Genomic DNA, 13,121 nt, shown 5'->3' with positions numbered 1-13,121 from the left:
AGAGCCTCTCATATACACCGGTCGAATTTCACTACAGCTGGTCTCTGCGTCTCCTTTTCTGACCCCTTCTCACTGGTACTGTCTGTATTCTCCTCCTCCTCTCTTCATTCCACGCATAGTGGCACCTTCTCTTAGTGCTACCACAACTTGAAAAAAACTTTCGCTTGAGCCGATTATTTATTCTCTTTAGCTGTCATCAGTTTCTCTTCTTTTTAGAGAAGGTCTAAATGTTTAGACCTGTTATCTCTCTTTTCTCCTCCCTTTAAAGCAGGTTATGAAACAATAGTTGTATAAATTCTATTTTTATAGAGCAAATGATTTATGTATTTGATCAGAAATGTCTAGAAGGTTATACTCCAAAGTGATAAGACAGGTTGTCTCTGGGTGGTAGATTTTAGGTGAAGATTTTTGGTTTACACTCTAATCCCTCCTCTGGAATGAACATGTATTACCTACATAAACAGATAAAAGAGAAAAATAACAACATTTTCTTATTTATTAAGGTAATACATGCTCATCATATGAACCTTATAAATAACAGAACAGTATAAAAAACCAAATTTCTTGCAATCCTACAAGCCCAGAGTTAGTATTTTGGGGTATTATCTTTTAGCATGAGCATATACATACACACATTTCTAATAGTGAGATTATATCACAATTTTGTAACCTTGATTTCTCTATGAAATTAAAATTTTGCAAGCACATTTAAATGGCTGTATAATATTATGACACAGATACCATGAATGATTTAACTATTTTATTATTGTTCATTTGTGCTGCTTTGAATTTTTTTTAGAATTACCCGTGACCAGTGCCATTGTCTAGAATTCAGAGGTCTCCAACCTTTTTGGTACCATGGACTGGTTTCATGGAAGATAGGTTTTCCATGGACGGGGGTCAGGGTGCGGGTAGGAGGAGCTCAGGCGGTGATGTGAGCGATGGGGAGGGAGCCGCTGTAAATACAGATGAAGCTTCGCTGGCTCCCCCACTGCTCACCTCCTGCTGCCCACCCCCTGCCCCCCCGGCACCTTCTTAAGTTTTATGGAAGACAGTTTTTTCATGGATGGGGGTGGAGGGAAGTGGAGCTCTGCAACCTGGTCCCTAACAGGCCAATATTACTCTGCAGCCTAAGGGTTGGGGACCACAGGTTTAGATAGAACAATTCTATACAAATTTCTAAATATTTACCATAGATACCCAGAATTAGAATTAGGGAGTCAAAGGGCATAAATTCAGGCTGTTGCTACATATTGTCAAATTACTTTCCAGGGACATTGGGCCAATATGCTTCTACCAGCAATGTTTGAAAGTGCTGTCTTTCTGCAGTGAGCCTAGAATGAGGTGCTTCTGTAATGTGCTTCCTCTAGGAGAGAGCAGTTAAGATGCTGTGTTTTAATTGCATCTGTATGTTTTCTCATCCTGTCTGTGCTCACTAATATCTATTAATGTTTAGTATATAGATAGTAGGAATGCAAACATTTATCGAATATTATCTTAAAAATTATCTTTTAAAAATTGCTGCCAATTTAATAAGCTCAAGTATTTTGGTTCTTTTTTAAAAAACAGCTTTATTTAGGTATAATTCATATATTACAGAATTTATCAATTTTAAGTGTTCAGTGTGTTTTAGTAACTTTTTACAATTGTATAACCATCACTACAGTCCAATTTTAGAACAATTTCACTTGTCTATCCACCCTTACTCTCCCTTATGCCTGTTTACATTCAGTTCTCATTCCAGGAACTAAGCAACCACTTATCTGCTTTCTGGTGCTGTAAATTTGTCTTTTCTAGAAATTTCATACATATGGAATCACATAATATATGTATGCTTCAGTGTCTGGCTTTTTTCATGTAGAATAATGTTTTTGAGAGATTTATCCATGGTGTTGCATTTATTAGTTCATTCCTTTTATTTTTGAGGCATAATTGATATACAATGACTGCTCTTAATGAAAGTATGTAATTAGTAAATTTTGACTTTTGTATATACCTGTGAAATTATTATAACAATTGAGATAATGAAAATATCTATCATTCCCCCCCACCGCCACTAGGGTTTTCTCATGCCATTTTTTGTAATCACTGTTTCCCTTCTGAGGCATCCATTGATGTGCTTTCTGTCACGACAGTGTGCACCTTTTACAATTTTATATAAATGGAATCATACAGTATATATTCTTTGTCTAGCTTCTTTTACTTGGCTTGATTATACTGAGATTCATCTTTGTTGTTGTGATTATCAGTAAGTTCATTCCTTTATTGCTGAGTAGCATTCTTCTGTATAGATATACTGTATTTTGTTTATCAACTCACCAGTTCATTGGACATCTGGATATTTCTAGTTTTGGGCTACTAGGAATATTGCTGCTATGAACATTTATGTACAAGTCCTTGGGCAAGCATTTCTCTTGGGTAGATTTCTAGGATTGGAATTACCAATTCACATGGTAAGTGTTTAACTTTTTAAGAAATCGCCAAACTTTTCTACAGAGGCTGTATAGTTTTACATCCCCATCAGCCCAGTGTATGAGGGTTCCAGTTTCTCCACATCATCGCCAACTGGTGATTTTTTTCTTTTTTTTGAGACAGAGTCTCACTCTGTTGCCTGGGCTAAAGTGCCGTGGTGTCAGCCTAGCTCACAGCAACCTCAAACTCCTGAGCTCAAGGGATCCTACTGCCTCAGCCTCCCGAATAGCTGGGACTACAGGCATGTGCCACCATGCCTGGCTAATTTTTTTTATATATATATTTTTAGTTGTCCAGCTAATTTCTTTGTATTTTTTTTTTTTTTTTTTTTTTTTAGTAGATACGGGGTCTCGCTCTTGCTCAGGCTGGTCTCGAACTCCTGAGCTCAAACAATCTGCCTGCCTCGGCCTCCCAGAGTGCTAGGATTACAGGTGTGAGCCACTACCCAACTGGTGATTTTAGTTGTTACAGTGGCAGTTTAGTATATCTCTTTGTGGTTTTAATTTGCATTTTCCTAATGTCTAATGATACAGAACAGCAGTCCCCAACCTTTTTGGCACTAGGGACTGGTTTCATGGCAGACAATTTTTCTACGGACGGGGGGTGGGGGTGGGGCTCAGGCAGTGATGAGAGTGATGGAGAGCAGCTGTAAGTACAGATAAAGCTTTGAAGCTTTGCTCACTTGCCGGCTGCTCACCTCCTGCTGTAAAGCCTGGTTCCTAAGTTTCATGCAGGACAATTTTTCCACAGGGGGCTTTGCAGGGGTGTGTGGAGCGTGATGCATGGCCCAGTTCCTAACAGGCTGTGGCCGAAACCTGGTGGAGCCCAGAGATTGTGGACCACTGAAGAGCATCTTTTTATACACCTATTTGCTATCTGTACCTCTTATTTAGTGTTTGTTCAGATCTTTTATCCATTTAAAAATTTGGCTTTTTAAACTTGCTGATGGCTCAGGTGAAAGAAAAAAAAATTTGGGTTTTTAGTCTTTTTATTATTGAGAGTTCTTTACATATTCTAGATATGAGTCCTTTATCAGAATGTTTTGGAAATATTTTCTCCCAGTCTATCTTTTCATTTTCTTAATGGTGTCTTTGAAGAACAATAGTTTTTAAATTTGAACAAAGTCCAATGTATTGATTTTAATTTCTTATAGCTCTTGCCTAACTCAAGGTCACAAAGATTTTTCCTATGTTTTATTCCAGACACTTTATAGTTTTAGCTGTTACATTTAGGTCAATGATCCATTTTAAGTTCATTATTTTTGTATATAGTATGGATTGAGGTTCTTTTTTTTGGCACATGGATATTCAATCATTTCAGCATCATTTTTGAAAGACTGCCCTTTCCCCTTTGGTTGAAAATTAGTTGGCCGCATATATGACTGTCTATTTCTGGAGTGTTTCATTGATCTGTGTATACATACAATTGCTACAATGTCTTGTTTGCTTTATTGTAAGTTTTGAAATCAGGTAGCATTTTTTTTTTTTTTTTTTTTTTTTGAGACAGAGCCTGGCTCTATCACCCAGGCCGGAGTGCATTGGCACAATCATAGCTCACTGTAACCTCAGACTCCTGGGCTCACGCAATCCTCCATCTCAGCCTGCCGAGTAGTTAGGACTATAGGCACACCCTACCAAGCCTGGCTAATTTTTAAAAAGTTTTTTGTAGAGATGACAGGTCCTGTCATGTTGCTCATGAACTCTGAACTTGAACTCCTGGCTGCAAGGGATCCTCCTGCCTTGGCTTCCGAAAGTGCTGGGGTTACATTTGTGAGCCATGGCACCAAGCCTCAACTTTGTGCTTTATAAAAAGTGTTTTGGCTATTCTATGTATTTTTCATTTCTATATAAATTTTAGGATCAGTTATTAATTTCTATCACAAAAGTCTGCTGGCATTTTGACAAGGATTTGGTTAAATCTGTAGATCAATTTTGGGAGAACTGATATTTTAACAATACTGAACTTTCTAATCTTTCTATTTATTTAGGTCTTTTTAATTTTTCTCAGCACAATTTTGTAGTTTTGATCATGCAGGTATTACAGTACTTTTGTTATATTTATTCCTAAGTATTTTATTCTTTTTGATGTGATTGTATGTATAATTATTCTTTTTATTTTAATTTCATTACTGGATCATTCATTGCTAGTATATGCAAATATTAATTTTATGCAAATACTAAAAAACTAATTTTTGTATATTGAGCTTGTATTCTAAGATTGTGCTAACTCAATAGTTCTGGTATCTTATGTAGATTCCTTACTATTTTCTATTTATAGGTCACATCTTCTGTGAATAGACAGTTTTATCTCTTCCTTTCCAATCTCAATGCTTTTAATGTCTTTTTCTTGCATTATTGCACTGAGTAGGACCCCCAGTTACAATGGTTTGGTAGAAATGGTGAGGAATAGAAACATCCTTGCCTGGTTCCTGATCTTAGAGGGAAGGCATTCAGTTTTTTTTCCCCTGTAAGTATGTTGTTAACCATAGATGCTGTTTATCAGGTTGAGGAATTTCCCTTCTATCCTTACTTGGGTGAGAATTATTGTGAATGGATGTTGGATTTTGTCAATGATCATATGCTATTTGTCATTTATTCTATCCTTACTTGGGTGAGAATTATTGTGAATGGATGTTGGATTTTGTCAATGATCATATGCTATTTGTCATTTATTCTATTAATATGGTGTATTAACATTGATTTTCAAATGTTAAGCCAATCTTCCATTCCGGGAATAAACCCCACTTAGTCATAGTGTATAATCTTTTTTATATTTCGTTGGATTTGATATGCTAATATTTTGTAAGAAGTTCTATACTGATGTTAATAAGGGATATTGGTTTGTAGTTTTCATTTCTTATGATGTTTTTGGCTTTGATTTCAGAGTAATACTGGCTTTATTAAGTGAGTTTGGAAGTATTCCCTCCAACTATTATTTTCTGAAAGTATTTATGAAAGATTGGTATTTTTTTCCTTATATATTTGACAGAATTCCCCAGTGAAGTCATCTGCACCTGGACTTTTCTTGTAGGGAAGACATTTAAAACTTCTTTATTTGATATAGATCTGATTTTCCATTTCTTCTTGAGTCAGTTTTGGTAATTTTAGTTTTTCTAGGATTTTTTTCCCCATTTCATCTACGGTGTGAAATTTATTGGGATAAAGTTGTTTGTAATAGTCCCTTATAATTCTTTTAATTTCTGTAGTACCCATTGTGATGCCTCTTCATTCATTCTTGATTTTGTTTGTTAATTTATGTCTTCTCTTTTTTTGTTAGTCCAGCTGAAGATTTATCTTTTTGTTCAATGAACTTCTCATTTAATTAATTCTTTTATATTGTTTTCCTGTTTTCTCTTTCATGGATTTCTACACTGATCTTTATTATTTCCTTCATTCTACTTATTTTTGGTCTTATTTGCTCTTCTTTTTCTAGCTCAAGTTAGAAGCTTATATGATTGATATTAGACCTTCTTAAGCCTAAATATCACTCTGAGCACTGCTTTAACTGCATTCCATATGTTTTCATGTTCTTTTCATTCATTTAAAAATAATTTGTAGTTTCCCTGTGCTTTGCGGTTTCTTCTTTGATCCATGTGTCTTTAGGAGTGTGTTATTTAATTTACAAATATTTTGGGGTTCCCAGGTTTCTTTCTATTGTTGATTTCTAATTTAATTCTATTTTGGTCAGACAACGTACTTTATATTATTGTATTCTATTTCAATTTATCAAGTCTTGCTTTATCAGTCTAATATATAGTCAAGACAAGTTCCATGTGCACTTGAAAAACAAGTATAATTTTTGGGTTTTTTTATGTGGAGTATCCCCTAATATTGATTAAATCAAAGATGTTGGCTGTGTTGTTCAAGTCTTCTGTATCCTTATTTACTGTCTGTAGTTGTTCTATCAATTCTTGAATGAGAAGTGTTGAAATCTCCAACTAATATAATTGTTGAATTGTCTATTTCTCCATTCTAGTCTGAAAATTTTTGTTTAATGTATTTTGTGGTTCTGTGATTTAGTACATATACATTTAAAATTGTCATATCTGGCAAATGTACTTTAATGTTGGTGAAATAGGAACTTCTATGTTTGTTCCCTGGGTGAAATTTTTGTCTTTTGACTGTTTTTAGAATTAGACAATATTTATGTTCTTACCATTGATTTTGAAGAACCTTATTTATAAAATAATATTGGTCATATGATGTAACCCAGTTTGCCTTTTGATTGTGATACAGAATTTGTCACTTATTTTGGCCACTTTTTAAATGTATTCAAATCCATAAATAATTTCCTTATAAATTTATACCATTACGTTTATACTTCTAAAGTCTGTTTATTCATATGTAGACGTTAATTTAATATCTACTTTTTTCACCCCACAATGGAGAGCCAAATTTTACTGACTAGTCTTTTCCTGGCACAGTCAAGATGCTATCTTTATCATATACTACATTGCTGTGCATAAAGTTTCTGTTTTGGCATGAATATTATACTCAGTTCAATTACTATGGCTTTATATAGTCCATCTCCCCTATATCTCACCATACCTTTGTTTCTTTTCAGAACTCATTGCTATTTTTATATCTCTTTATTGTTCCATGTGAGTTTTAGAACTAGCTTATCAAGTTCCACAACATATTTTGGGGGATTATATTAAATAAATAAATTCTAACATGGCAATAGTCTTTATATTTTTCTGTGAAATTTTACAGATTTCTGCATGTATATTTTTCAAGTCACTGCTTTTTTTTGCTATTGTGAATGGGATTTTTTTTATTACATTTTTAACTGGTTATTTCTGGGATATGGAATTAATACCCTTTATCAATTAAGGAAGTGTTTGCTTTAGTTTGCTTAAAGATTTTTCCCCCAAACTGGAAAATATATTAAATTGTCAGATGCCTTCAAAGAATCTATTTAAATTTTATGATTTTTTTCTCCTTTAGTCTGTTAATGATAGATTTTATAAGGATTAACTATTATTGCAGTCTTGGGATAAGACCCTCTTGCTTATGATACATTGTTTTTTATATTGGTGGATTTGACAAATAACAATCTTCTGTGGTTCAGTTTTCATAACTGTAAAATGGGGATAACAGTTTCTACCCAATAGGTATGGCTTTGTGAGCCCAATGAATTAAAATGTTTAGAACAGTGCTTGGTACATAGTATGCTGTGTGTGTATAAACTAATGGATTTATTTTTATTTAAATAAAAGTGTTTAATTTCTTCCTACTATATACAGTTGACCTTTGAACAACATGGGTTTGAACTGCATGGGTCCATTTAAACATGGATTTTTTTCCAACCAAATATGGGTCAAAACTCTAGTACTTAAGGGATGCAAAACCTGCATGTATGGAGGGCTGACTTTTCATATATGTGGTTCCACAGGGCTGACTGCAGTACTTGAGTATGCGTGGATTTTGGTATATGCAGGTGGTCCTGGAACTTAACCCCTATGTATATTGAGGGATGACTGTACTTTATTTTGGTTTATCTTGTCATCTTTTTCCATGCATCTTGAGTTGACAACCTAATTAATTTATTACAGTCTATAGGTTAAAATTTCATCTCATCCATATCCCATAGGTTTTAATAAATATAATGTTTTCATTGTTTGGTTCTAAAAAGATTGTAATTTGTATTTTCATGTCTTCTTTTGCTTAACGGTTATTTAAACATATACTTTAAAATCTCCAAAATTTTAATTTTATTTTAAAATTTCCAGATATATGCATTTTTGCTAAATTTTTTTGTTAATTTCAGGTTGCATTTTAAATGGCAAATGTGGCTTGTATACTAGTGATTAAAAAAATTGTTGCAGTTTTCTTCATGCCTTAATAAAACAGGCACTTTTGTGGTGGTTACATTTGTATTTGTCCATACTTTTGATTATCTCTGAAATCAAACTCATTGGGCCTTTTTGTCATTTATCTTCCTTAGGTTTTTTTTTTTTGTCCATTTGATTTGTTGGGTTTTATGACTGTGGATTTGTCAATTCCTCCTTGTTTTTCCATCAGACTTGCTTTATATAATGCATATAGTTCATAACTTATTTTCATGGCCAACTGCTGAAATAGTGATTAAGTCCCTTTTAAAGCTTTGAATTATCGCATTAACATTGCCAGATTTGATTTCCTCTTGTTACTATTCATTTTCCTGTTACCTCTGTGTAAGGTGTGAATCTGAAGAACAGTATATGGTTAGATTTTTAATCAGTCCAACTGTATACTGGTTTTATGATTTATACTGTATCTGGATTTATTCCACCATTTAGTGCTGTCTTTTTCTTATTATCTTCTCTTTCTCAGTATAGTGGACATCTGTTGCCGTTGTTCCTTTATCAGTATAACATTCCCCTTTCTTCTCGCCATGTTCTCCATTTTCTCCCTATTTTCCTTGGGAGAACATATGGTTTGGATGGACTTGACTTATGTACAAGTTTAGTTGTAGGCCTAACCCCTTCAGGAATTGGTTTAGGGATTAGACCCAAACCAAGACAACAAGAGCTGAAGTGACATGAATCCCAAGGTTTTGTTAGAATTTGTGGGAAAGAGATTTTTCTCTGAACTTGAAGCTATTAGGTGATCATCTTGCTACTACATATGGAAATCTCACCCCAAAGTAAAAGGATGAAAGAAAAACATATCCAAGAGATGAAAGAGATAATGTCCTACTTTTATCATTCTATAGAGTCTCTATAGTCAGTACTATCTACTATTCCCTGGACTTTTCAGTTCTATAAACCAATAATTTCCTTTTTATTTATGCCTTTTTTTTGGTTTATGCCAATTTGAGTTGAATTAGGTCACTTGCCACCAGAAGAATGCTGATTAACACATTTGTCTTCAGCACACTGAGTTTTCTTTACTTATCTTGTTTTCAATTAGTAATCTATTGTCTTTTTCTAAAACTGATTTGAAAGTTTTTCATTTTTTCTTCTTTTAGTGATTGACCTTAATTTTTTTTTTTTTTTTTTTGAGACAAGAGTCTCGCTCTGTTGCCCGGCTAGAGTGAGTGCCATGGTGTCAGCCTAGCTCACAGCAACTTCAAACTCCTAGGCTTAAGCGATCCTACTGCCTCAGCCTCCTGAGTAGCTGGGACTACAGGCATGTGCCACCATGCCTGGCTAATTTTTTCTATATATATTTTTAGTTGGCCAGATAATTTCTATTTTTAGTAGAGACGGGGTCTCGCTCTTGCTCAGGGTGGTCTTGAACTCCTGACCTCGAGCGATCCACCCGCCTCGGCCTCCCAGAGGGCTAGGATTACAGGCGTGAGCCACTGCACCCGGCCTGACCTTAAATTTTTAACGGACATACTTTAACTCTGTGGTCCTCAACCCCTGGGCCAGGGCCCAGTACTGGTCCACGGCCTGTTAGGAAACAGGCCGCGCATCACTGCCTGAGTTCCACACTACCTCCCCCCACTTATGGTACCCCTCTCCCCAAGGTCCATGGAAAGACTGTCTTCTATGAAACTGGTCACTGTTGCCAAAAAGGTTGGGGACTGCTTCTTGACTCTAGTCATTGTTAGAGTAATATAAATTTATTAGTATCTATTGTATTCTCCACTCTTATAAGGATAAGAACCACAGCATGTTACCTCAACTTCTTTTTCTCTCTTATGTCAACAATAGCTATGATCAATATTTAGTCCTAAGAATAAATTTTGCTACTTTCATTGTTCATGATGGTTTCTTACATCCCATGATTTCTTCTAGGATCCATTTACCTTCTTGCTGAAGAATATTGTTTAAGTATTTATAAACTTTTTTGCAGACTTCTGAAAGTCTGGAAATGTCTTTGTTTAACTCTCACATTTGAGTAGGAACAGAATTCTAGGTTCAAAGTTATTTTCTTTGCAGTACTTGAGTGATTTTGTTCCATTTCTTTTTGTGTGCGCTTTTTTCTGATATATTTTTTTTAGCTCTTCTATGTTCTGAAATTTCACTTCCATTGCAGGGGTCAACAAACTATAGTCTGTGGACCAAACCCATCTTGCTGTTGTTTTGGTATTGCCCATGAGCTAAGAATAGTTTTACCTTTTTAAATTTGAAAAACAAAATCAAACGAATATTTTGTGATGGGAAAATATGAAATTAATATCCCAGTGTCTATTATCAAAGTTTTATTGGAACATATCACATGCATTTGCTTACATATTACCTATGGCTGGTGAATAGTTGTGGCAAAGACCTACATAGCCTAAAGTATTTACAGCATGGCCAGAAATAATTTGATTTCTGTTCCTGTCTACCTTTTAATTGCTTAAAAAAATTCTGGGAATTATTTGGCTATTATTTCTATTGCTTTTTGAAAGGGTTTCTTACCCAGTATCCCAATCACTATCCCAAGTCAGAAACTTTTCAGCTATGTCCATTCTATTAATATTATTTAGTCCAGTGACTGCATTTTTCATTTGAAAAAAATTTCTAAGAAACTGGCTTGTCTTGCTTCAGGTGTATGATGTTTTCTCTTATCCCTCTGAAAACAGTAAATATAATCATTTTGATGTCTCGTTCTGATTGCTGTATTGTGTTTCCTTCCAAAGGTGTAAGGAAGTTGAGTATTTTATAGGTATTTCTCAACTGTTTGTTATTTGTCCACTTTTCTATGTAGTTGAGAACAGACTGCTGCTTCACTGGCTACTTAGGAAGAGGTTGGGGGGGTTATGTTTTTAATGAGAATGAGAATGGGGGTTAGGTGGGGTGGGAGTGGGGGATGGTATGTGCTGTTGGGGTATGGATATTTCACTGGCTGGGATTTCTCTGTTCCAACCTCCCACACTCATTGCTTTTGTCTTTCATTTAGGAGTAGGATGGAATATACAGGGGTTGGGCTACCTGGAAGCATCTCCTCCTGGTTTCAGTCAAATTCAGGTATGGATCATTAAATGCTGCTCCCATTATCAGTAACAATTATCCTTACAAAGAATCTAAGCTGCTGGCTCCTTCTTCAATCTGATCCCATCTGCTTTCCTTCTTTTAGTGGTCCACTGAAGTTTCTCTTCTTAGTTTAAGAGGTGCTTTCTGTCTTACTTTTATGTGGTGTGAGACTGAAAACTATAGCATACTTTCAGTCTACCTCCTTGAAAGCAGATGCTGGTCTGTATTATTGCTACTTTTTAGAAGTCCACTGAAGTTTTGTTTGTGGCCTAATATGTATTTTGTAAATGGTCTACAGACATAAACCACAAAGGTATTTTTATCTATTTTTAGGGAATAGTTTCCTGTGTCTGCAAATAATATTATAGGCTTCAATTTCTCCTTCTCTTTTGAGGTTTCCCTTCAAAAATCTGATGTTATCAGGACAGCTTTTTTTTAGGTCTTAATTCTTTTTATATCCAACCTTTGTTGTTTTTTGGTTGTTGTTATTCCATAATTGAATCTTTTTCTTTTAATAACTGACTTTATTCCTTTTACAGTCACTGAACTAGAAATATTTGCCTTAGTTTTATCATCTTTAGTTTATGCTGCATGGTCTGTGTTTTTCCTTTGTGTATACATGTTTTCTGATTCAATTATAATATTTAGAGTCTGGCTTTAGTTTTTCAAATGTTTACTTTAAGAATATTAATTAAATGCCCAACTTGATTTATCAGCTTTTTTTTTTTTTTTTTTTTTGAGACAGAGTCTCACTCTGTTGCCCGGGCTAGAGTGAGTGCCGTGGCGTCAGCCTAGCTCACAGCCACCTCAAACTCCTGGGCTTAAGCGATCCTACTGCCTCAGCCTCCCAAGTAGCTGGGACTCCAGGCATGCGCCACCATATCCGGCTAATTTTTTTTTTTCTATATATATATTTTTAGTTGGCCAGATAATTTCTTTCTGTTTTTAGTAGAGACGGGGGTCTCGCTCTTACTCAGGCTGGTCTTAAATTCCTGAGCTCAAATAATCCGCCCGCCTTGGCCTCCCAGAGTGCTAGGATTACAGGCGTGAGCCACCGTGCCCGGCTGATTTATCAGCTTTTGAGGGTATCTGTTGAGACCCTGCTGATGAAATGTACATATGTATTTTCTTCTTCCTTGGTATCTCCCAATTTCAGTTGTCATTTCTAGAATTTACACATATATTTCTTCTTTCTCTTCACATCTCAATTTTAGTTACATTATGTTTTCCAGAATATTATATTCTGTTCTTTTAATGCCCTTAGCTGTTTAGCTTCTACATTTACGTGGACAGAATGCTATTATTTCTTTTCCAGCATGGCAGCTCCATTTCTTTGTTTTTTCATTTTCTTTTTTTTTTTTTTTTGAGACAGAGTCTCACTCTGTTGCCCTGGCTAGAGTGCCATGGTGTTAGCGTAGCTCACAGCCACCTCAAACTCCTGGGCTTAATCAATCCTTTTGCCTCAGCCTCCCAAGTAGCTGGGACTACAAGCATGCGCCACCATGCCTGGCTAATTTTTTCTATATATATGTTTAGTTGTCCAGCTGATTTCTTTCTATTTTTAGTAGAGACGGGGTCTTGCTCTGGCTTAGGCTGGTCTCGAACTCCTGATCTCGAGCGATCCCCCCACCTCGGCCTCCCAGAGTGCTAGGATTACAGGCATGAGCCACCGTGCCCGGCCTTTTTATTTCTTTTAGAGACAGGGTCTTGCTCTGTCACCCAGGCTGGAGTGCAGTGGCGCATAGCTCATAATGACCTT

At 35.5% G+C, this 13,121-nt stretch overlaps 1 protein-coding gene and 1 long non-coding RNA gene across 6 annotated transcripts in view; one reads left to right on the top strand and one right to left on the bottom strand.

Moving 5' to 3' along the window:
* PPP2R3A (protein phosphatase 2 regulatory subunit B''alpha) overlaps positions 1-13,121 on the bottom strand; it is a 156,373-nt gene that overhangs the window by 11,022 nt on the left and 132,230 nt on the right. The gene's annotated exons all lie outside the window — the stretch shown is intronic.
* LOC123629340 overlaps positions 1-13,121 on the top strand; it is a 71,031-nt gene that overhangs the window by 493 nt on the left and 57,417 nt on the right. The window contains exon 2 of the long non-coding RNA XR_006732023.1: positions 11,289-11,356. This is a non-coding gene — a long non-coding RNA (uncharacterized LOC123629340). The remainder of the gene's footprint in view (positions 1-11,288; positions 11,357-13,121) is intronic.

Source organism: Lemur catta, chromosome 1, assembly GCF_020740605.2.
Source record: "Lemur catta isolate mLemCat1 chromosome 1, mLemCat1.pri, whole genome shotgun sequence".
Taxonomy (NCBI): Eukaryota; Metazoa; Chordata; class Mammalia; order Primates; family Lemuridae; genus Lemur; species Lemur catta.
This window is presented reverse-complemented; position numbering and strand designations above follow the sequence as displayed.